This window comes from Cyanistes caeruleus, chromosome 1, assembly GCF_971803275.1.
Source record: "Cyanistes caeruleus chromosome 1, bCyaCae1.hap1.1, whole genome shotgun sequence".
NCBI classification, from domain to species: Eukaryota; Metazoa; Chordata; class Aves; order Passeriformes; family Paridae; genus Cyanistes; species Cyanistes caeruleus.
The window spans coordinates 16,586,421-16,610,275 of NC_141701.1; the positions used below are offsets into that span (position 1 = coordinate 16,586,421).

General features: G+C 35.0%; 1 protein-coding gene and 1 long non-coding RNA gene across 4 annotated transcripts in view; one reads left to right on the forward strand and one right to left on the reverse strand.

Moving 5' to 3' along the window:
- The window catches only part of CSMD3 (CUB and Sushi multiple domains 3), a 574,655-nt gene that overhangs the window by 108,296 nt on the left and 442,504 nt on the right, over positions 1–23,855 (forward strand). The window lies entirely within an intron of this gene.
- The window catches only part of LOC111925041 (uncharacterized), a 52,376-nt gene continuing 47,524 nt past the window's right edge, over positions 19,004–23,855 (reverse strand). Inside the window, exon 8 of the long non-coding RNA XR_015284207.1 lies at positions 19,004–21,095. This is a non-coding gene — a long non-coding RNA (uncharacterized LOC111925041). The remainder of the gene's footprint in view (positions 21,096–23,855) is intronic.

Genomic DNA, 23,855 nt, shown 5'->3' on the forward strand with positions numbered 1-23,855 from the left:
TCAGCAGCAGCATTATTAAAAGTGTTATATTAAAATGCAGTATGCAACTTCTATGGATTTTTTAACTAAGCAAAATATAATATATGCCTCTCATGCATAAATAGAGTTCATTATATATGTTATCATCTGTTCTTATAAAGAGTTTACTGAAAGATTTTGCACTGCTAATTCTAACAGACAACATACTATGTCTCTCAGTTATGATAGAGAATAATTGAAACTAAAATGGAAGATCATCTATAGACTTCAGCTTTCACACGTGACTGACTCCTCAGCTCCTCATAGTTTCTTTCTAGGTGAAAATAACATGCTGATTAATAGAACTTGAGATCCTAGCTCTGTATAAATCTGGGGAAATTTTACCTTCAACCACAGAAATCAGCATTTTAGAACAAAACATAAACTTGTTACTTTGAACTTGATACTCATCTTTTTTGAAACTGATGTTTTATTCTGTGCAATTAGGAATTTTCAAAAAAGTTAGGCTGGATACAAGAATTGTAGTTCAGTGGAGTCTCCCTTACCAGGTCTATTGTTTTAAGAGCTGAATCAAGGTAACTTCATTTGGTCAGAGAATTTTTCTTTCAATACCTGTTTTTTTTTCTGGCTTCATGTGAAGCCACCCTCTTTACACCCAGATAGCAAAGAAATGAAAACTCATTACATGACATTATATTCATTTAATGTCTCTTTCCTTGATGTGAGAGAATAGATGTATTTAAATGATAATCACATCAGGGCAATTTCCATTTCTGTTCTTGTACTCTTTGTGAACATGTATAACCCTGCAATCAACATTTTGAAATCTGGTTCTGCCTAGTATCCAGTTTTCAAAAATTTTGATTGCCCAGTAGCTCCTTCTTAGCTTCTTGATGAAACGTCTGCATACTTAGTATCAGGCCTCATAATTTAAAACTTCATTATGGATATGTAATTTGAAATTTAAGATAGAAATGATTAGCAACCTGTCATTGCAATAAAGCAAAATGATAGAGGTGGGATGAGAGGATAGGGTGAGAAGTAACAACATATATCTGAAGGGATTAGATCCAGTTGTAATTTGAAAAAGAAGGAACATACCTTTCATAATCAGAGATAATTTAAAACATTTTCTTTTGAAATGCTTTGAAATAGATTACATACTAGATGGTTACATGGAATCCATTACTGTTCACTAGTTAAAGTAAAAAAAAAATAAAAAATGAAGACTCCAAACATCTATTTTTCTGACTTCTCATGCTCTTGGCAAACTTGCAGTTGAGCTGAAACTTGATAAGAAGCTCCAGAGTACCTGACAGAATCTGTGGGAAATATGAATCTCTGGTGGGCTTTCTTGATCATAGCATATAGGAACATATTTATTTTCTGATCTCCTGAGAATAAAAATGCTTATGAAAAGACATCAAATGATACCATTAATAGAAAGACTATGCTGAGCCACCATATGTGAGCCACTGCAATTGCATTCAATCAAACCAAGTGAACTACAGACCACAAAATATCAACTCTGGCCTACTAAACATCAATATCATAATCCTCAGTCTGCAATCTGTGTCCCTCCATTCTTCTCGTCTCTCCTTCTTTCTCTTCTCACCTCCTCTTTCTTTCCACTACATCAAGTGGCATATTTGAGTTATCTTCGATACAAATATACACAAACTTCATGTTCACCTTCTTCATTATTCAGAAAACACATCTGATAAACATACCTGTCTATATAGCACAATATCCCTGAAGAAAAATTATTTCATGAGAGGAAACTGAAACATTTTACTCAAAAGTAATAGACTTCACTTACAGTGACAACATAAAATAGTGAGATGCACTTAAAATTAAGAAGGGATTTTGAAAAAATCCTGGTGCTAATTTTATCACTGTCTAGTGACACAGCATTGCTGGCTGGAGTGAGAAATGGGGAAGTTCTAAGTCTGATGATTCTGTGCCAGGTTTTTTTTTTGGTTTTTTTTCTGGAGAGGTTTCTGGGAGGTTTTTTCATAGCTTTCAGGCTCTCTACAACATGAATGGATATTAATATTTAGAGAAGGAATGCTATACTTAATCTCCTATTTGATAATTTAGGCTAAGTACAGTGTTGCTGTGCCCTTTTTTTTTCTGGTGGTATAATTTGGTTTTGGAATAGAACAGTTTGGTGCACTTTTCCATTTCCTGTTGTCCTAAGATACATAAGCAGCTTTATTCATTGAGAGTACAGGAGGGGAAATACAGCTGCTGAGAAAGAAAGCAGCGTAGCAGCTTGGCTACACAGCAAAGGGGATTCAATGGACCTAGTCCTGCTTTGAACAGTGCTTCCTTCTGTTCTCACTGTGTTACTTTACAGCTATTAAACAGGTAGCTGACATTGCTAAAATCATTGACTTAATTAAGAAATGTACTTCTAGAATTTATGGCAATTGTTATTCAAGTTAAATATGATAGACATTTTTGTGTTATCCTATTGGCCATGGCAAAGAATAGAAAAAATTAATATATAGATTACTCTTATAGTGAAAACTCTGAATTCCCAGGAGGTGAATTGCAAATGTTTATAATAGTGGTATGAAATATAACTTTATCTGGTTTGTACTGCTGCACATAATTTTAAAGCTGAGTTATAAAACTGAATTATTAGACTGTATAAGTAATGAAATGGTCTTCATGTTTGCACTGGAGCACTGCTATAGAGTTCAGCAATTCTGCTGAAACGTTTTTGAGAGGGATATGAGAGCAATGTTAAAAATTTCAAGAATGATCACAGCATTATGAATAATGGGAGATGGGGAAGCAAAGGGACCAGATGGTGTTTATTAACAGAATAGGATTTCCATCTAGTGACTTCTGTGGACTTCTCATGCATTTCTTTCAGCAATATTAAGAAAAACTGGTAGCTGATGTACAACATTATAGAAGCATGTAGATAAAAAATACTAGTAGGACTTAAATATGACAGGATGTGGGTGCTAAAAATAATTTTGGCAGTTGGTATAAAGCTAGAGAATGTGAACAAATAGGATAAACCATTTTTAGCTCTCCTGCATATCAGAATTCAGAATATGGCTACAAATAGTCTAAATCTTGGATTCAGGTAAGGTTCATAAAGTCCTAGCTGTATAAATACCACTGCTAGCTTAATATAAAATTTAAAGGAGTAGTAGTGAATTATTGTTTAATGTTGGAGTGCTTTCTACATGGAATGAACTTAAATTTTTTTTGCCAGGTTGGAGTTGCAAAAGCCACAGAATTTAAGCTGTAAGTCTGTCACCAAGCTTGCTACCTGAGGATACTACAGGCTCTTTGTTGTTGCTGTTCACATTTAGCCATATCTGCTGTGGGTGCGTCTGGACTCTGTCATTACATTCCTTCAACAACCCCTTAATAAAAATTAAAGGGAAGGGAATTATTAAATTGCATAGATACATTTAAATGAAACACACTAAATCTAACAAGGCAACATGCTAGACAAAAGCCAATATATATTGTCTGTTTTTACTTCTATTCAACGTGTTGGGCAACAAGAAGCAAAAAAAGGTGCTGGAGTTTTTGTATTTTGTCTGAATATATGAATATCTGCCAAATTGTCTTGGAAGTCCCAGAAAATCATCTAACACATCCTTTTTGTCCTGGAATACTTGTTTGGATGGAACACATCCCACTAATGCTTCTTCATAGATTTGTATCTATTACAGATTTTTTTGCCATTCCTAATGCCAGATGCATAGTAAAGCTGTAGCACAGAAGACATTCAATTCCTTATGAAACCAATACCAGGTTGCCATTTTAACTATTTACATTTTTATGTTTTACTATTCACATATTTGCTATTTTACCTATATGTTGCACTGGTACCACCATTCCTGTATTAGTCCTGAGGACATAGAGAGAAAAATAGCTCTGTGGACTTAACCTGGTTAATTTTATAGCATTTCACACTATTTTCTTGACACCACAACTACTTATTTGGCTAAAGAATAACTTCTGGAAACAAAGTTAGCTCTTGATGACATCAAGCTTCAAGAAAGCTTTCTTTGATCCCACTGATCACTCTGCCACACTTAGAAGTCAGACTTCTTAATTCTGATTTTTGAACTTCCAGCCACTAGCTTTGTTCTGCTTTATCTGCTAAATTATAGAGCCCCTATTATTAGCATCTGTAAATTCTTATGGAGGTTCTGAAGTACTGCAATAAAATCACAGTCTTCACAATACTCTTTAATATGGAGCATTAACATAAACTAATTTTCCAAATAATGAATTATTTTCTGTCATTCTTCTGCATTTTCATCATTTTGTGACAGCTGTGTGAAAAAGGGCTCTGATCAGTACATTTGTCTAACTGAGGCCTGTACCTGATCATCATAACCTATCCTATCTTCTTATTAAATCTTTTTTTTTTATCTTTCAGAGCAATCCCTTTCTGTCCCTCTGCATGTGAGAAGGTTTAAAGGTCTGAGTGCCAGCTACTAGAGCCAGGTTGGAGATGTAGGGAACCCTGGCCTGATACCAGCTACCGGAGAGACTGAGGTCTCTGTGCCAGCTGCTGGAGTGGGTGGTGGCCTCAGCTGCTGCTCACTGGGGTGGGAGTGGTGTGTGTCCCAAAAAACATCCAGCAGGAGGAACCATGAGCGAAGCAAGTGAGAGGCTCAGTGCCAGCTCTTGGAGGAAGCCGTGTGGCAGGTGGTGAGGCAGCGTGATAACAACTGTCTTCAGCTTCTCCATAGCTGGGTGTGCATGGGTCACTCACTTGCACACTTCCATCACTCATTTGCACACTTCCATCTGGACTAACCAGCAGGAAGGAGGTTCTGGATCTAGGGTGAGGCATCAGGAGGATGGGGAGTCCATGCTGGACAAGTAAGCCAGTACTGCATGTTTGCTAGTAAGCATTGAGCTGGACCAGCCAGTGATGAGGGGACCCCTGGGGCCAGAAAGAGGGCCTGGAATCTGGGTGGGGTTGCCAGGCAGGCAGAGGGATCATGCTGGTACTTGTGGGACCTGTGAATGTACGTGTGTTCATGAAGGCAGGCTGTGTGTGTGCCTTCATGAATGACCTCCTGAGTCTGCCAGACAAAGAGAGGGTTTGGCCACGGGTGCTCACGTTCATGGGCGTGCTGTCAAAGCTGTCAAAGCAGTACCTTGCCTGCGGCATCCCGTTGGTGTCTTGTGTGTTTCTGTGTGTTTCTCTGGGATACTTGCTCAGCTGTGAAACTGGTTAAATATACAAATGGGAAAGCAGCAGGAAAGTCCATTGGCTTGGAGTCACATCCCCAGGCCGCAAGCTGCCCCTGGTTACTGGCTCCTGTGGCCAAGCAAGGAAATATCCAGGTTTCAGAGCTGCTGGAAGCAGTGGTCAGTTGCTGCTGAAAACAATGGCTACTTATTACATCCCTTCAGATGCTTAAATGTCATTTGGGTTCATCAAGCATAGTTTGCCCTTGGTAAATCTGTGCTAACTACTCCCAATTAATATCATCCTTCAGGTGAAGGAAAATGGATTACAAAAATGTGCTCTTTAGGCTACTTCCAGGAATTGAGGGAATTATAAGTTTATAGTGCCTGTAGTGATCCCCCTTGCTTTCATTAGGACAAGTGTATCACTAACCTGTCTAATCATCAAGGACTACCGCTGATTGCTATAATTTTCCATGGGCTATAGACAGCATCTTTTCAGTCAGGGTATGAGAGCTCTTCTGGTACCCTTGGATAAATCTGTGAATTGAATATATCCAGCTTTTCGAGGTAAAACCAGAACAAATTATCTCTCTCCTTCCCAGTTGGACTAATACATGAACAGGTTACTCCTTATGAAGAACAGTGCACACAAGGCTTGGAGTTCTTTGGTCTTTTACATATTGAAGATTATTGTCTTTGCCATCTGGTGAATCTGCAATTTTCCCTGTTCTTTTTTTGCTACTAGCATACTTGTAGAATCCCTTTGTATAATCCATGAAACCCTTCAGTGTTAGTGGCCCTTAGACTTTGACCTTCTTGATTTTGTTCCTAAGCACCATATCTATACGCCTTTCTTTTTTACTTTTTTTTTTTTTTTGTCTGTACTTTGCATTTTAGTTCATTAAGAAGTTCCCTTGTTAGCCTCATGAGTCATTTGCCAAAGTTCACTTCCCCTTAAAATAGTTGGGATGTCATTTAAAAAATCAGCCATCTCTCTGACTGCACTTCCTCCCCATAATTGCTTCCCAGGAGATTTTGCCTAACAATTCCCCAGATAAATCCAAATATGAAGTCTAAAAATCTAGTGTCCCAATTTTAGTACTTACTTCTCAGCCTTCCTTCTAAACCTGGGCTCAATTTTCTTTTACTCTGTAGTTAGGCCCCTGTCCCATGAAAACAGTATTTTTAAAGGCCCCTCCTTCTGAGTTAAAAATGTCTACACATGATTATATTCTCATTTGTGTTGATCAGGTAGTTCATTTCTTCCCAGCACTTCTACTTCGTCTTCAGATAAGATACTACGAATATGAAGCCCAGACCCTTGGAGACGACTGTGCAACCAGTCATTGGTCTGCAGGATGCACTTGCAGCCAGAGCTTTTCTCCTGGTCAGAAGGATTGAAAGGAATGCCAACACCTTAAGGGATCACATGCTCCTCATTCTTCACCTCAGAATCCCCTATCACCTCACATCAGCTCAAGGTTTCCCTTGGTTGTTCAGAGGAGTGAGTAGCATGAAGTAGCCTTTGTAAGGCTGAAAAAAGAGCAATTGCTCTGTAAAATTATGTGTCTGAGCTCCAGGCGAGATGTTCACAGTCCAAGACTAGAGGTTTGCATGCAGGGGACTGTGCCATGCAGGAGGGAGTATCTGACTCCTAGAACCTCTCAAAAGCTCATTATGGATGGCTTTGTCACTTTATTATCAGTATGCAAAAGTACAGTTAGGGATTGTTTCTGCTGCCAAATATTTGTCATCCTATTTTTGGGAGAATATGTGATAAATTCATCTAAATAAACTTGTCATTCTCTTCCCTGTTTCTTCATTGGAAAAATAACATATAATTTTTAGGAAAAAAGCTCATGCACATGTGCCTGATTACAGATCTCGTGTTTTATTCTACCATAATTAGCAGTTAGACTTTAGTGGTTGTTGAGTGCTGAGCTTTCTTTGATTAGTCTTAAAAAAAATAAATAAATAAGTTGATTGACTAGAGAGCCACAGAACATGCATAATTTTGCTCCAGACAAAATGAATGGAAATATATTTCTTTGCTTTAAAATTTGCAAAAAAAGTCATTCTTTGAAAGTTAAAAACCTATCATTTCTTCTGCTTTGAGAAAAACTTAATTAATGGCAAAAAAAAATGTCTTTCCCTTAGTCTGGTAAAAATTCACTTACTATTTCAATGTTCTGTTTAATTTATTTCTTTCAGAATAATGTTGCTAAATAAGCCATATTTGTCAACTTGTGGTACTGCAATTTATCATTTTGATACACGCCTCATATTGAAGCTTAACTAAGACAGTGATTAATTTGAAATCTTAATTACATGTCAGCTTTATTTTAGGGTTTGGTTTTTTTTTTATATTTTCAATGTCATTTTTCATTTAAAGAATAATTGAATATATACTGCAAGTCTTGAAAGAAATTTCCCAAGAGATTCTAAGGTTTTCTTGGTGAACTTACATTCTTCAGTTGCTGGACTGTCATATTGTTAAGATAAGTACAGTACACTGACAAAAACAAATATTAAGGCAATCTAATTTAAGATTCACATTTTGATCCCATGTCTAGACAAGCAGTGATAACTGTAATCCAATATAGCTGAAACAGTATTCTACAGGAACCTGTATATACTGCCCATTAAAGTATCTCATTAAATGCAGCTCCATGTTTATTAGCAGGTGCCTCCTTCAAGTTTTAAGTTACAGTTCAATGAAATTTTGAAATAGTAATTCACAATAGCAGACTTTGAAATATCCATACAATTCATAAAAATGAAACTGCTGATAAGTACCACTTACACATCTAGAACTGCATGGCTTAATCCTTCAATCTGCATTTGGTTTTTTATAGCATTTTGGCTTTGATTTGTGATAGCTTTGACAGAAATTCTGTAGCAATAATATCAAAATATAGAGAGATCTGCAAGAACAGGTTCAGTATGCCAGCATGCAATCTTAAAAACTCTTCAAAAGACAGGAACTCTGCAGATGGAGAAATTTATTTATGAACAGAACATAATACAGAATAATACAGAACTGTAACCTCAAAGACTTATTTTGTCATCTTAACAGATTCTCAAAATTTGCAAGTTTTTCACATGAGTTAAATTTATAGTTCATATTTGGACACAGATCTATAAAAGATAGTCATATTGTTGAGCAAAAATTACTTGACATGTAAAATGCTTGGAAACAGGTGAACTTTAAACATCCAGTTATGTCAGTCACTAACATCATTCTGAACAATAGCAGTATAATCATTTAGTGGTGATTATGATAACATTTTGATTTTAAGATTAATAGAAAAGCAATTGTTTACTCAGCACTGGAATTCTCTTCCTATTAAAATGAAATTTGTTGGAAGTGTATTGTGAAAGATACTTTTTTCGATCAGTTCTTAGCAGAGAATTTTTCAATAGCCTATGAGGCCATACAAGCAAAACCCTATGCAAATGCAGAGAGCTTTGACATAGATGGATAACAATATTGTGAACTAGATGGTCAGTCAAATGCCTTAGAAATTGAAAAAAAAATTAAATTAATAAAATTAATTTATAATTAATTTATATATATATATATATATTAGATAAAAGTAAATATTTATCTTCTCTCTGGAAGAGCCATTCTCCTTTGAATCCCTGAACACCATAAAGAAAAAGTCATTCCTTTGCTGGATGATAATAGGCCATTAACATTTCATGGATCACCAGTGGCATGTTACAGCTAAAAATTATTTAGCTAAGTATTTATCTAAGATAAATACTATAGATGTGTTTGGAAAGATCACAAAACATTGAAAAAATTTTAAAACAATTTGAAAATTTCAAAGTTAACTAATTTTTTAAAACATATTAATTCTATGAAAAAATCATAATGAATCATTGATTTTGGATAAATTGATGAATTTGTGATCAATTCTTGATAGATTTTTTTATTTAAACTCCTAGAAGATTACATACTAAAAAAAAATTAGATCATTACATGTAGAATGTAACATTTTAAAAGAATTTTCTGAAAGCAATAACAATGAAATTATAAAAAGAAAACCCATTAAAATATCAGCTGAAGTTGTGGTGCAGAACTCTTATACCTTCTTTTCTTTTGTTTTTGATTTTGCATTCTGCATTTTTCCTCCTATAAAATACCATCTGAAGATATGTGTATAGGTGAAATGAATTATGAAATGTGTATAGAAAAAATGAAGAAACCTGGCATCAGAAAACAGTATTACTGCTTTCATATATTAAAAAAAAAATAGAAGACTAGGAGACATCCTTACATATTTATTGCATGATTAAAGAAAATATAAGGATAGCAACAGAGTTTTTTAAAACTGAATTTTTCATTAATGTTGTTCTACGCTTACTCTTCTATCAGTGTGCTTCTAAGCAATGTGTTCTTAGTTCTTTTAGGACCAGATATCATTTCTGCTTGCAGCATTCAATTCCCAGTCTCTCTAAAGATATAATCAACACTGATGCACTTAGTGCCAGTTGTAGGGCTGATTTTGTGATGAAATATGCATCCTATGGGAAATTATTTGAAATCACATGGTAAGAAAATGCTCCTAAACGATGGCTTCTCAACATGAAGTCCAGGTCTGAACTGATGATGTAGAAATAAAAGTCTGTGCTAAATGCTTATTCTTCTCAGCACCCTGTCACTCCAGATTACTAGTTAATAGTAAGTAGACAGATGACAAGAATAAGATGTTTATAGGCAAATATTGTTGTTAAATAACAATGTGCTGTGTCATCTTTAATTACAGTGTAGCATTGCTCAGTTCTGAACTTGTCACAAGAGCTCATACTATAAGCAATAATGTGTTATTCTGGGCATGAAGCATCTTCATTTGGAAAAACTCTTCCACCCACAATTCTACTACTAGCACACCTAAAATACATTCCAGCTTCACATATTGTTAAGATGCAATGAAATACAGACTCCTCATCTGGTTCCAATCCCCAGCCATGGGCAGGGACACCTTCCATTAGACCAGGTTTGTCAGAGCTCCATCCAACCTGACCTTAAACACTTGCAGGGATGTGGCATTCACAGCCTCTCTGGTCAGCCTGTTCCAGTGACTCACCACCCTCACAGCAAAGAACTTTTCACAGAATCACAGACTACTCTGCATTGGAAAGGACTCACAAGGACTATTGGGTCCAACTCTTACGTGAATGGCCCTTACCAGGATCAAGCCTGTGACCTTAGCAAAGAGCACCATCCTCTTTTTCATAAAATCTAATCTAAACACAAAGTTTGAGTCATTTCTTTATAATTTAAATTCATTTATTTATTTATTAACTATTCATAGGATATCTCTTACCACACAAGTGCAGCATAAAATAACTTTTAATAGAACCAGAAAAAAATTGCTCAACCAAGGAGTTAATTGGAAAAGAAGAAATTCTTGAAAGATTAAAATGGAAAAAGAGACAGAACCTAAGCATAGATGAAACAGATTTAGTTATAACTGCAAAGTGATAGGAAGACTTTTATGAGTTCCTCACATTAGTGTTGGTAGGGAACACATTTTAATTTTGACCAATGGACCAAGACAAATAAGCACAGCACTAAAGAAATTTTCAGAGGGCTTACCATCAGCTTGGTGAGATTAAGTCAGAACTAAAGAAGAGAAAATGGAATTGAACAAGCAGTGAAAATTATTTAATTTCACTATTACTTTTGAGGTCCTACAGACTTCTTCTGATTCCTATTGTCATGATCATTTCTCTCTGCTCAGCACCCACCAGGCAATGAAGGAAGCAATACCAGGGAAATAATATGGATGAAAACAAATTTTGTTGCATCTGTGTTATTCCCTCATCCTTTTCTCTGGTCCAGCCTGCTGTATGGCTCAAAAATATCAAAAGGAACCCAAGCAACCAAAAATCATAAATGAGATACACACAACTGATGGTGTGAGAAAACATAGCTCCATTGACAACAGCACATTTACTTTAATTTAAAACATTTATCAAACTGTATCTTGATGCAACATGTGTAATGCAGAGTGACAATAGGAGGTTATAACAGTCTTAGAGTTGTAAATTGACTCACTAATTATCTGCATTTCAATGCTTAAAACCTGCTGACAGATTTATTCACACAAAACTGATTCTTGGTGCTTAGAAGAAAATGCATCACAGTATTTTGGATTCCCAAGATTGTTTAGAGTTGCAAAAGCTCCAAGAAGCAAGTTTGTTATGTTTGGTTTGGGGTCTTTCATTACAGGATTACACAGCATGTCTGTTACATTCACTTCAATCCATTTTAATGACTATAAAGACTTGAAATTATAGATATGATTTAAAAATGAAAAAAGTCCCAAAGATTAAATTTGTATTACAGATTGAAAAAAGTTACAAAAGAGGAACTTAAGAATTTGAAATCTTAACACTGATTTTTCCTTCTGAACTGTTTCAATTTCCCTTGAGACAGAGACCTTTTGCCAGCCTCTCATCTGGAACCCCTTTGGTTTTGAGTTTGGCTTTTCCATGTGAGATATTTCAGAGTATACTTTCACTGCTCACTTCTAAGGGATGGGGTTCTTTTCTCTTCTTCTGTATCTATATTTTAGAACTTAAATCAAGTTTATTTATTTTATAGACAGCATCCTCTGAACTGTCCATGAAAATAATGATAGGCATCAGTCTTCTCTGCCAGTAATAATAGCAAAAATTCAAAAGAAGGAAAAACAGATACTGCCCTGTTTTCTGGCATTGGTTTCCTTTCTTAGGAGTTTTTTTAATTTCATTTTAATGGCATTGTTTCTATAGCTCTCTCTTTTAATCCCAGTACACTATCTTGTAGGTGGCATTTTTTAAAGACTACTACATCAGTTTATAACTCCTATCATATGTGAGGGATTAGGTGGTCAGGATTCACTACACAAGTCTTCCAATACACATTATTTAGTGTATTAATACTAATTAATTATTTATTGTATTAGTGCTGATGTCAATATCCTGTATTTCAGACATCCTGTACTGTAGAGGGTAGAAGTAAACAATTCCAGAGTACAGTGGTGTTTTTTGTACTTCCTACTGGCTAAAGTAAGCATAAATGACTAGGACTTGTAGATGTATAGGTAGGTCATACCTGGACACATTGCAACACACCGTTTGTTCTCTTCATTGCCACGATCACACAAATTTGAGTATTAATGCTTTTGACATCATTCCCCAGAAATTTAATCAGTTTTGCACTATTTTCACATAAGTGCATGTGACATGGTAAAAAATGTAAGTACTTGTGGCACCATTCCTTTTCCTGCCTTTGGGTCACAGATGAGCACTGCACTGACTCCCAGGGCAGCTCGTGGGAGTGCTGAAAGGCCATAGCAGTGTTTCAATTAAATTGATTCTCTCCTCATCAGAACACTAAAGAGCCAAAACCTCTTCCATACTGCTACCCTCAACCAACTTGTCTGATCATTTCAACTACTTTTTGCTGGTGGATTTTTCCTATGATTTTTGCCTGTATGCAACAAGGACAAGAGTAGCTTTCAGTCTCTTTCTGAATTTGTCCTCTTCATGGGAAGTCTGAAGCTAGGAAATTTATTCAAAGAATTTACTTGGATTTGCTCTAAATTTAATGATATGGCCTACAGATCTGGCCTAAATATGTGTGTCTCAATTCATGATCAAAATTTAAACTCCATTATAGTTTATCTGACCTGTTGACTCTTTTTTGTCTTTGAGAATAACTTAATTAATTAATAATTATATAAATTAATTTTGTTCATAGATCTTCTGTGAGCAGGAGGAATTGAAACATTGAATACATTGGTCCAAAGCCAAATTGAATTTCCAGTTTATTTCTTTTTTTTTTTGTAATGAGTATTACTAATTACCAATCATGGTAATTAGCAACGGTGTGATGCTCACACCATCAGAAGAATAAAAATTTGAGATTTACATGTACCTCATCTTCTAGTTTTAATCTGTGTAAGTTCAGCACAGGAAAACATAAACATTTCATTTACCACAGAAACTGCACAGAATTCTAAGGGTGGTTATCTACTGATTTTACCATAGGAACAAGACAAAGGAACTAATTAGCTGTAACAAGCAGCATCAGTTGAAAGTCACCTGGTTTTTATTTTGTGGCAACAATTCAGTCTGTTTGTTTGCTATACAAAACAAATGTATATATCCTTATAAAGCGGTAGATTTGATTTAAAACTGTTGTTTAAAAAAGTTACCATTACAGTTTTCAAACAAATGGAAAGCTTTATTTCAAGGCTTGGACTACAGACCCTTGTCTTTCCAATAAATATTGTAAGATACATCCAATGTTGATTTTCACATTACAGAGAAGATCATCTTTAAGGAAAAAATAAACCAATAGATTTTCTGTGATTCCAGTCAGACTACTTTGAATATTTTTCTTTAGACCCTCATAAATAGGATATACTATTTTTTAAACAAAATATATCAGGCGCTCCTGTTCATGTCATTCATTTGGGCCTAAAATCATCTTTTCTGTTACTGGTTTGTTCTGGGAAAACACTAATAAAATATTGTTTTCTTGTAACAGAATAAACATAAGCTTGAACTACTTGTTACATGATTTAACAGTGCACCCAGGAAGCAGTGGAAATGAATAGCATACTGGGCTGCATCAATGCAAGTGTAGTCAGCAAACCAGGGAAAGCAAAATTTTCCACAGCTTTTAGATCTGGAATATGGCATTCATTGTTGGATCCTCAGTGCAAGAAAGATGCTGATACATGGCAGCAAATTCAGGGAAGGGTCTTCACTCACCCTCCAAAGAAAGGTGAAGGGAGATGTGCTTCTTCAGCCTGGAGAAGAGTTTCTGGGGACAAGGGGGCGTCACAGTATTCTTAAAATACTTGTATGGAGCTTAGAGAGAAGGGTCTTCACTGAAGTGAATGGAAAGATAGACATACTTGCCTGTTGTAATGCAGTTAGGAAAAATGGTATGACCCAAAGAATGTACCCCCGAAAATGTAGACTTGTAAGTTCTTTCCCTTATCTTGTTCTCCCCAGGTCCCCTTATTGGTTGTGTAAATCCCCCACATCCCCTTCCCCTGTCCTGAAAAAGGGGTGCCTCTCGATACCTCTTCCTCTTTCCCTCCTGCCATCTCACCCCGAAGGATCCCAAGGAATAAAGCTGCAACTGCCATCTCAGCAAAGGGAAAAAGCCTCGTTTTTAGGATCTCTGGCAAGCTAAAACTTTCTCCCCTGCCTCCCTGCCTGCTGTGGGGTGGACAGAGGTAACAGAGGGGCTGGGGACTAAGTTATAAAGCACTTGCCAAAATTGTCTAGAGTGACTGTGGAATCTCCCCTTTGAGATCTATTCTTCTAGTTGACCCTGCTTTGAGCAGGAGGTTGGACTAGAGCTCTCCTGCAGTTTCTCTAACCTGAATTATTTTATGACTTTATACTAAGCAACCCATAGAAAGTAACCAAGAGAAATAATTTTAACTTTCTAGTTTAATATGAATATCGAAGGCGCATCCCTGAAGAATTTATTTCCCTGCAAATACAGACAGATTTTGAAGTTGGCTTGACATAGATCAGATTAAATGTAATTTTATTGTCAGAGAAAAGCAAAGGCTGGAAAAAGAACCTGAAACTGAGGGTCACTGGGTCAGTTTCATACAGGCTGTGCTCTAATTCAATGGGACACAGTCCCACAGGGGCTCAACATGGGTAGCAGAGCCAGGGTCTGGTAACAGGGTGAGGGCCAGGCTGGAGATAAACTACCAACATAGTGCCAAAAGTCCTTACAGAACTAAACCTGCTACATCACAGGGCCAAGAGATCTGTGCAGCAGACATCTGAAGGCTGGCTGGAGGGCACTGATGGATCTAGATGGGGAGGAAGTGGGGTCCTGAGTCCATTAGTAGAAATGTGAATCCCAGTTGATGCTGAACAGGTTCTATTGCTGCCTTCAGTGCCTTGGAATTTAATCTGTCTCAGGTTATTTTTACCTTGTGTATGTATGTTGTCCTTTTTTTTAAAACTGTGCTAGTTGCAAGTGTGCAGATCCTGCAGTTTTACTATGTATCTTGAAATCTGTAAATAAGCAGATCTGCTCTGTTTATCTTCACTACATTATTTGTTCTTTATATTTCTGAATTGGCGAGTCAGAAATACCATCATGTCAAGTTCCACAGGACAATAATTTTAACATTTGTAGCCAGGTGACTTCTACCTTCAAAATAGCTCATAGGACACAATGAAAGGGTTTGCAATACCAAATTTAGTTTATCTCAGAGAATGTGTTTTGGACTTTAAATCATTCTCTGAAAATAAATTCTTTTTTTCTACTGATTAACTGGAAAGCATTATCTCTCAAATTTTGAGAACCAAAATAGGAACCTGCCACCATAAGGATCTTGATTTTAAGAATGCTCCACAGAGGGATCTGGGCAGGCTGTATTGATGGGCTGACACCAGTTATATGAGGCTAAACACTGGGGTCCTGCCCTTGGCTCACAACAACCCCTTGCACAACTAAAGGTTTGAGGCAGAATGTCCATAAAGTTACTGGGTGGAAAAGGACTTGGGGGTGTTGGTCAACAGCCAGCTGAATAAGAGCCAGCATGTGCCCAGGTGGCCCAAAAGTCCAGTGACATCCTGGCTTGTGTCAGGAGTAATGGGGACAGCGGGATCAGGGCAGTGAATGTCTGATACTGAGCACAATCAAAACTAATCATTGGTATTGTTTTCAAAATGTAATTGTACCACTTTATTATCTGGTGAAATGAATGTAAATTAATTATATTTTGGATATTTTAAAAGTTTCATCAATTTACATGTTATATTTGAAAGATGTGTAAAACACGTTTCCTACCCTTGAAAGGTTTGCAAGTTGAATGTGTTACAGACCATACAATATGCAAGACAAAGGGCTGAGAGCATATTTCTACTAAAAGTTTATAAACTTAAATTAAATGTCCAAATTACATTTCCAATACAGAATACCACTTGAATACTCCTGGACCAGCATTAGAAAGTAAATTAATTAAATTCCATTAATTAAAGCTGCATAAACTCAATGCAGCAATTTATTTGCATACTTTTTGGCTAATTTTTCTGGCCAACTACCAGCTCTGAAAAAATTAAATGTGGTTAAGTGGTTATCACTATCAATAAGGACTTGTGCCCTTTTCTGTTTAAACACTATTATCTCTACCCTGTGGCACATTAGCTCTTTAATTAGATGGCTCATTCTTTTAACTTTTCTAGAAGTGTTCATCTACTTCAACAAGCCATTGAGAGATTATTAGCAGAAGTTATTTGTCTGTGACTTGTTTTGTAAACAGAAGTGATTTATAAAGAAAAAGAAAAAGAAAAAGAAAGCAATAGTAGTATATATTATAAAATATTTCTAAAATTAAAGACTTTTTCATAGTAACTTTTTTATTTTCTCTTCTTTCTTGTTTGTTTGTTTCTTTCTTTTAATAATGGTCAAGCATTCTGTCATTTACTAGGAGTTACATCATCATGGACTTATTTCAAGTGAAAAAATCTCTGTAACTCATAGTACTATCATTAGAAATTCCACTCTAATATTAGGCAGTCCTAATTTGCAAGAGCATGGCTTTGCAGCCTGAACCAGAAAAGAGGTTGTCAGAAAAACTGAAATATGAAAAAAGGAAACAATCAATATCTGGCCTTATCAGCTAGAGAGACAATGAATTGTCTTTGAACTGAGGCTTCATGGGAAAACTGAGCAGTTCAAGAAAGATAATTGGATTATCATTAACCTAAAGTGTGTTGAAAAGACATTAGGAATGGAAGTCTAAAGACTGTAGGGAAAAAAAATCTTCAGTTGATTTGTTGAAATTTTAAAACAGAAAAGAGGAATTTAAATCTTAAATTAGTAATTCATCTTTCTAATAATGCTCAGTCTTACAATAACATATGGAAAAGTCAAAATAATTTCTCACACAGAAGAACCAGATGCAGTAGATGAATAGCTTTGCAGTCTGAAAAAGATACCTGTCAGCAGGCTGGGAATTCCTTGTATTGATTAGAAAACTCCTTCTAAAAGAAAAGATCTAAATTTAAATTGTCATCCTGCTTGCCAATTCAGTATAATTTAAAATGGGCATTTATTCAAGGTCTAGACTCTGTGAACTTGTTTACAGATAATCTGTAGTGGTTGTCTCTCAGTCTACAATGCTGCAGCTGTTCCACTTGTATGGACAATTAGGTATTTATTTCATCAAGGATTTCAATCTCTTTTATTCCAGGTTATTATTCAAAGCTCACTTTCTTTCTCATCAAACTTGCATAACCCAGTTAGAGATTAGTTTTTATAGCTTCTTATTCAGCTTTATTTAAAATGAGGAAAGTTTTTCTCTCATTAAAAAATTTGGTATTAATAGTATTATTTTTTTTCACAATTACAAAATTACAATTTTTTCACAATTTTATTTTTTTTGTGTCTGTTCTGAGTTTGTTGTGAACTTTTATAAGTTAAAAATATGTAAAATTTCTGACAGAAAAGCATTACTTATATGCTCTGAATAGAATTAAAACAGAAGAATTATATACTTCATATATTTCATATATTTAGATAATTTTAGTAAGAAATAATCTTTGTTACATGAAAACCATTTTTGTAGTGCAGAAAACAATCACAATTAGATAGTAAAAGAATCCTCTTGCCCAACCTAAACATAATTCCTTAAAACATATACATTTAAAAATGTTTATAATTGGGAATTATATAAACAAAGGAAAAGGAGAGATTTTTTTACAGCATGATAAATCATAGTAAGAGAGAGATGAAGATAAAGTAATAAAATTAAATGTTTGTATTTATAACTTAATTGTGTTGCGTAGTATTATGATCTATTGAACCATTCTTTCCTGTATGGTTCACTGTAAAATGTCTTGTGATGTTTTTTCTTCAGGGCTGGGATTAATGAGTGAGAGATAGTATTCTTGTTTGGATTCAGAGATATTTATTATTTCTTATATATGTTACAATCTCACAGTCCGTGAGTTTTTCAGCACACTACGCTAACAAACTAAAAATAATAATAATAAGCCTTTTTTTTACAAGGCCTTTTAAGTGTCAACTACTCAATTATAAAATGTTAACTAGTTTATTTTTACTTCTAATCTAAAAAATAAGCATCTGTGTTCTGCATTGTGGACTTTTCTACTTAGTCACACAGTATCACCTAAATTCACGAAGAAGGTGAAAAAGCAAGACAAGCTCACATCTTAAAACTTCTATTTTGCTACATATATATATATGACTATTTCTTAAAATTTTAAACTTCAAATTTTCCACTATGTGATATAACACACTTCTATTCAAACTACACACCCACAGCCTTACTTCTATCATTTAATTCTGGAAGTCTTTTCCACTGCTTCAGCTTAAATACAATATTTTCTTGTGGATTAGTGCCCATTAGCACAGAAAACTTGAAATTCTCTGTGCCCATGTTTCTTACACTTCACATCACTGAAGCACAAGTCTTATGCTGTTATATATTTATATTCATGTATTTTTCCTTCATTCAAAGAAGCTCAGTACCACTTTGAATACCCCGGGTTCTCATAGCAAGGGCAAGACAAGATTCAGAGTTTGTGTGGAGTCCCAGGCCTCATAATGAAAATAAAAACAAAGATCTGGGTTAGTAGACTTGTTCTTATTTCCCATACAGCCTTTACAACCTTACTGGTATGATTTTTGAGTAGGGGGAGGCCTGGTGGTGATTTCCAGTAAAGTTCCTGGCCTATTAAGGAGCAGCAAAAAGTAATGAACTTGAAGGCTTTTGCCATCCCCAGAACTCTACCAGTACCTTGCTAAAGAACTCTTCATCAATACAAATGGCTTCTGATGCTTTTTTATTCTTTACATAAAGGAGCTCAATACAATTTTATTTAAAAGCAAAAGAAAAAAAGAAAAGGCACAGTCTAATTAGCCATCAAATATTATTTGCAATGTGGGAGTAATGGTGAACTAAACCAGCCTTAGTGTCTCTTCCTGCAGACCAGTCCAGGGGCTCATAGAATGTTAGTGGAGACTGTGATGCAGTAGCAGCGTGACATGGATTGAATCAGTGCTCATCACTGTTCAGGATTTAACTTTATGCTGAGACTGCTAAATTGCTACAGGCAAGGTAACAGCTGCCAGCATCTCTATGCAGTGCACCATAACTTTCTCATCTACTTTTGTTATGAACATAACATTGTTGTGATGTCTTCAGCCAGCAAACCAGGGGAAAAACTCCTAAATGCTACTATATCACAATAAGTTATCTCAAGAACTTAAGCAATATTGGATTTTAATTTCTCTATAAATGCAGTATTTAAATATTTGTAATCAATTCTATTCAAGTAATTAATAGATCTGTATTTCTACATGTTTTAGCTTAAATAAAAGAATCATTTTTTCAGATAATTTCACCATGAAATTGTTCTTTCATTGTCTTTGTAAGTATTCAATTAAGCTTTCAATGTTGAAGCAGTTTTTTATCAACTAATGAAAGTAAACTTTAATAAAGCACCTATTTCCAAATTAAATGCTTACTGCATTATACATTTACTACATTCAATTCTTACAAAAGTCAATTAACCCTTCATGTGTTCCCTTTGATGTATTTATCTATTTTAATTAAATTTTCCTCTTCTGGAATTTAGTGAATAAATAGGAAAAGCAAAAGTGAACAAATAGCATTTGGCTGTAATGGCGAATGAAATGTTAAAAATTAGAAAATAAAATAATCCTGTGCGAAAGGCTCCCTATTGAGGCTAAAAAACTGGTAAGATTAGGAAATAAAAAGGACTTAATATCTATACAGTCACCCTCACCCCTATCCCAAGTATGTAAAAGGTCAGGAGAGATCCAGGACACCATAGGATTTCATTTTAAAAACAATGATACTTTAAAAATTATCTCTACATGGCCCATAACTGCAGCATGTCTGTCATAAAAAGTCTAGATGATTCTAGGTCACTCCTCTGCTGTGAACTGTTGAACAGAAGCTTTGAATGAAAAATACTGTTCATCAGCATTTCTAGTGCCGGCAACATAATAAGAACAACAAAATTTATAAAGTACTTCTTAAATTGTGAAGAAGAAACCATTCAAGTTTCAAGAGACCCAGGCCTTCAGTCCCAGGACAGAATCTTGTATTTTTAATTTTATAATCTACTTGAATGGATGGCAGACTGTCTGTGATATCTGGGAGCATTTGCTCAAGATGACAAACACCAAAAGAAGTGATCTTGTAAAATAGACAGGAGAGTGAGCTAGGAGTAGTCTTTAAAATACTCATTTTACCAACTTCTTTTCTAATTACCATTTTTTCTGCAGCTTGTATTTATTTGACATGTATGGAGATGAAATAGCAAATACTAACATGTAAAGTTAATGACAATACTCACACTTGTTACCAATTTGTTCTTGCCCGACTTCTATTTCTGTGAAGAGCAGGCTTTGAGGTGTATCTGCCCTTCCTATCACTAACACTGGCAGAGTCTGCTTTATATCACATGGAGGACTGGCAGTAATAAATGAGATGCATCAACTAAAGCATTCTAATACCATAGCAAGGTAGAAATGCAAGTATAGTCTGTGTACAAAACCATCTCCTTTTCTGAATAAGTGGTTTATTTTGGATATTCATAGCTTTTAGTCTCTTTTTGAAGTGACTAGGAAGGAATTCTGCTTATAATAGCCAATGACAAAGATGGACATTTTGATAGGACAACATTAATACAATGAACCTTAGGCAAGATGGGAAAGTGGTATATTGTATTTCAGTAGAAAAATAAGTCAGATTAAGCTGAAACAAAAGTAGGCAAAATGAAGTGTAAATAAACTGACATGTTGCTTTCTGGATTGAAGGATTTTTTCTTCTCTAGACACCATTAAAATTCAGACTGTGGGTTCCAGCATAGCTTTCCACAAAGTCTACCTGAAAGCAAAGATAAAATCTAGCATTTAATTTGGAATAAATGACTGCAAGTTAAGATGACCAAATTATACTTTTTTTTTTTGACAGAAAATTATGTCAGAATATTCAGCAGTCAGTATCATGGAAAAAACCCTTTGCTTCCATAATTCAAAATTTCAGTGCTTTCACAGAATACCAAAAGCAAGAAAATATCCCCTAATAAAAACCTGCTGTTTCACAGTCCTCCAAAGAGCCACAGGACTTCTTGCCCCTGGTTTATTTGTACAGCTCCCTATTACATGAATGTAAATTGTATGGGTGAATTAAAGGTATGGTTATAGCCTAATTATCCTGACAAATGCATTGTGTATAACATCTGCTGCACAGAAACCACACCAATAGAGTTAGTTAAATGTATATGAATAATATATGCATACATAATGTAGAAACAGGTATTTTGCATGTAATTCAGCTCTTTACAGGAAAGGGGACAAAAAACAAGCGAGATTACATTTCTTGCGTATTCCTGATTTCAGCTTCAAATTTCTGTTCTTTAAATATAACAGAAACAGAGAAAACTACAAGGCAAATGTTGCATTTTGCATGTTTCCACAGATGTAATTATTAGTTTTATTATTTTTTTCATAATTTTGTTGGGTCTTTTTCATAATGAATCAATCATTTCTTATTATTGTATATGTTAAAAATTCATTGTTTGTGCACTGAAATCAAAAGGTTTTTCCAGCTTCAATAAAAGGCAGTTATGCCAAAGACCTGTATTTATTTTGGCCTCTGAAGTCCCTATTTATGTCATGATTCTTCATGTGTCTTGTGGTGTTTATAAATCCATTAAATATATTCTTCTTTCTAGAAGAATCAGCCCTGACCTCTCTGTCAAAAATTATAAAGTTCAAAATGAATTTTTATACATGGCAAATAAAATCAGCTTCCAACAGGTGTATCTGGTACATATAGAGACTGTATATCTATTTCTGTAGGACACCGTACATCTTTTAATTTATTGTAGATTAAACAGAAAATCCTATCTGCACTATCTGTGGTAGTGGTGGTAGTAGCAGTAGTGAGAGTATATCTGTACTAGATATTCTCAGAGATAGAATCATTTTGAGTGGAGAACATCTGTTCTACTGTGTGTGTGGCTAGAGCAGTTTCTTTGATTTCACCTGTAAGCAATTTAAAAGCTATGGTATATGCAGAAAAACTTAACGTGTAACTAAAAGTTTTACATGTGAGAATAAAGGACAAAATAACATGGACAAGACTTATTTTATATTCTAGTTTAGGTAAATGATGTTAAGGACTGTTATTACAGAATCGTTTACCAGTTGGGTTAATTTTATTTATTCACAATCGTTAACAATATTGATGTCTGGAGGTGAGCTAATTACTGTCCTTTTTCTGTAAGTGACAGGAAATAAAGCATGAGCCACCCAACTTGGTATAACACTAATGCCATTCATTAAGCTGATTAACTATTCTTTAAAGGTGCTGCTTACAACTAATTAATGCAGATGAACAGTTCATAAGAAAGAACACTATATATGTCTGCATTTATTATAATCATCTGTTGTCCTGGAAAGTCTTTTTTTGCATCTTGTTGCTGTATTTTGTTAGCTTTACTTTATTTTGCTTTCACACAATAGCAACATTTGGGCACTTCCTATCACAAATGACAACTGATGCATAGGGCTATGGAGTAGGAGATTTTTCATCTGTTGTGCTGTGCCTGTCTGCTGAGCAGGACTACTATCAGCTTTATTAAGCATTTCTTGAAAACAAACTTGAGTTAAGGAGAACTCTTGTTGCATGTCTACCTTTGACTGTACTAAAAGAATTGTATTTGCCAATCTTTCTAAAGGGTTCTTTGGGGTTAGCCATGATCCTCAAGTGATTTGTTTGTCATCTCTGTAACTCAGATCATGCTGACACAGTCAAGGTCCAGAAGTGTAACTGAACTAAAATTATTACAGTGAAAGAAATAAAAATTCTGAGCACAGATTTCACCTAAACGTTCTTTAATGTTTAAACTTGGAAAGATCTATTTGGGTTACCATAACCATAGATACTAATTATAAATGTTTTCAGCTTCTTCTGCTAATAATATGCATGTGTTAGTGTTCATTGCACTATGTTTTTTTTCCCAAACCAGATGCATTCTTTATTGTTTCTCCCCTCTCTGATACTTTGTGAGACTTCAAAGGATGCATAGTATGGTACTTGGAGGAAAAAAATAACTTTGTTTATTTGAAACAAGTTGGGTTTTGGTCATGGGAAATCTTATTGTTCACTAGCTATGTTGTTTCTTGGTCAAATAAAACTGGTTCTGGAAGCATTCTGGGTAGTCTTAGTCTTTTCAAGTTCTGAATTTATATGGCAGAGGGTATAAGATTAAAAGAAATTTTAGTTTTATAGTTTTGATTGGTAGAACTCTTTTTTGGTAATGTCTTTTTGTAATTTTTTATTAGATAAAGGATCTGCGTATAAATGCTGATGTAATTTAGAAAATTAAAATTCAGCAAAGCACCTGGAATTAATATGTTGAATAAATAGTTGGGGAGAAAACAATGTTTTAATTCAAATTAAAAACAAAATAAAACAAAAACCAACAAAAAAGCCCCCCAAACAAGTACCAAGTCAGAAAATGTTGTGTTTACTTAATCTGAGGAAGAAAATGCCCAACTCCACACTTTTTTCTATTTCAGTTGTCTGTAAAGTTGCACAGAAACTTAAATGGTCTGATTAAATTCTAATGAAATACCA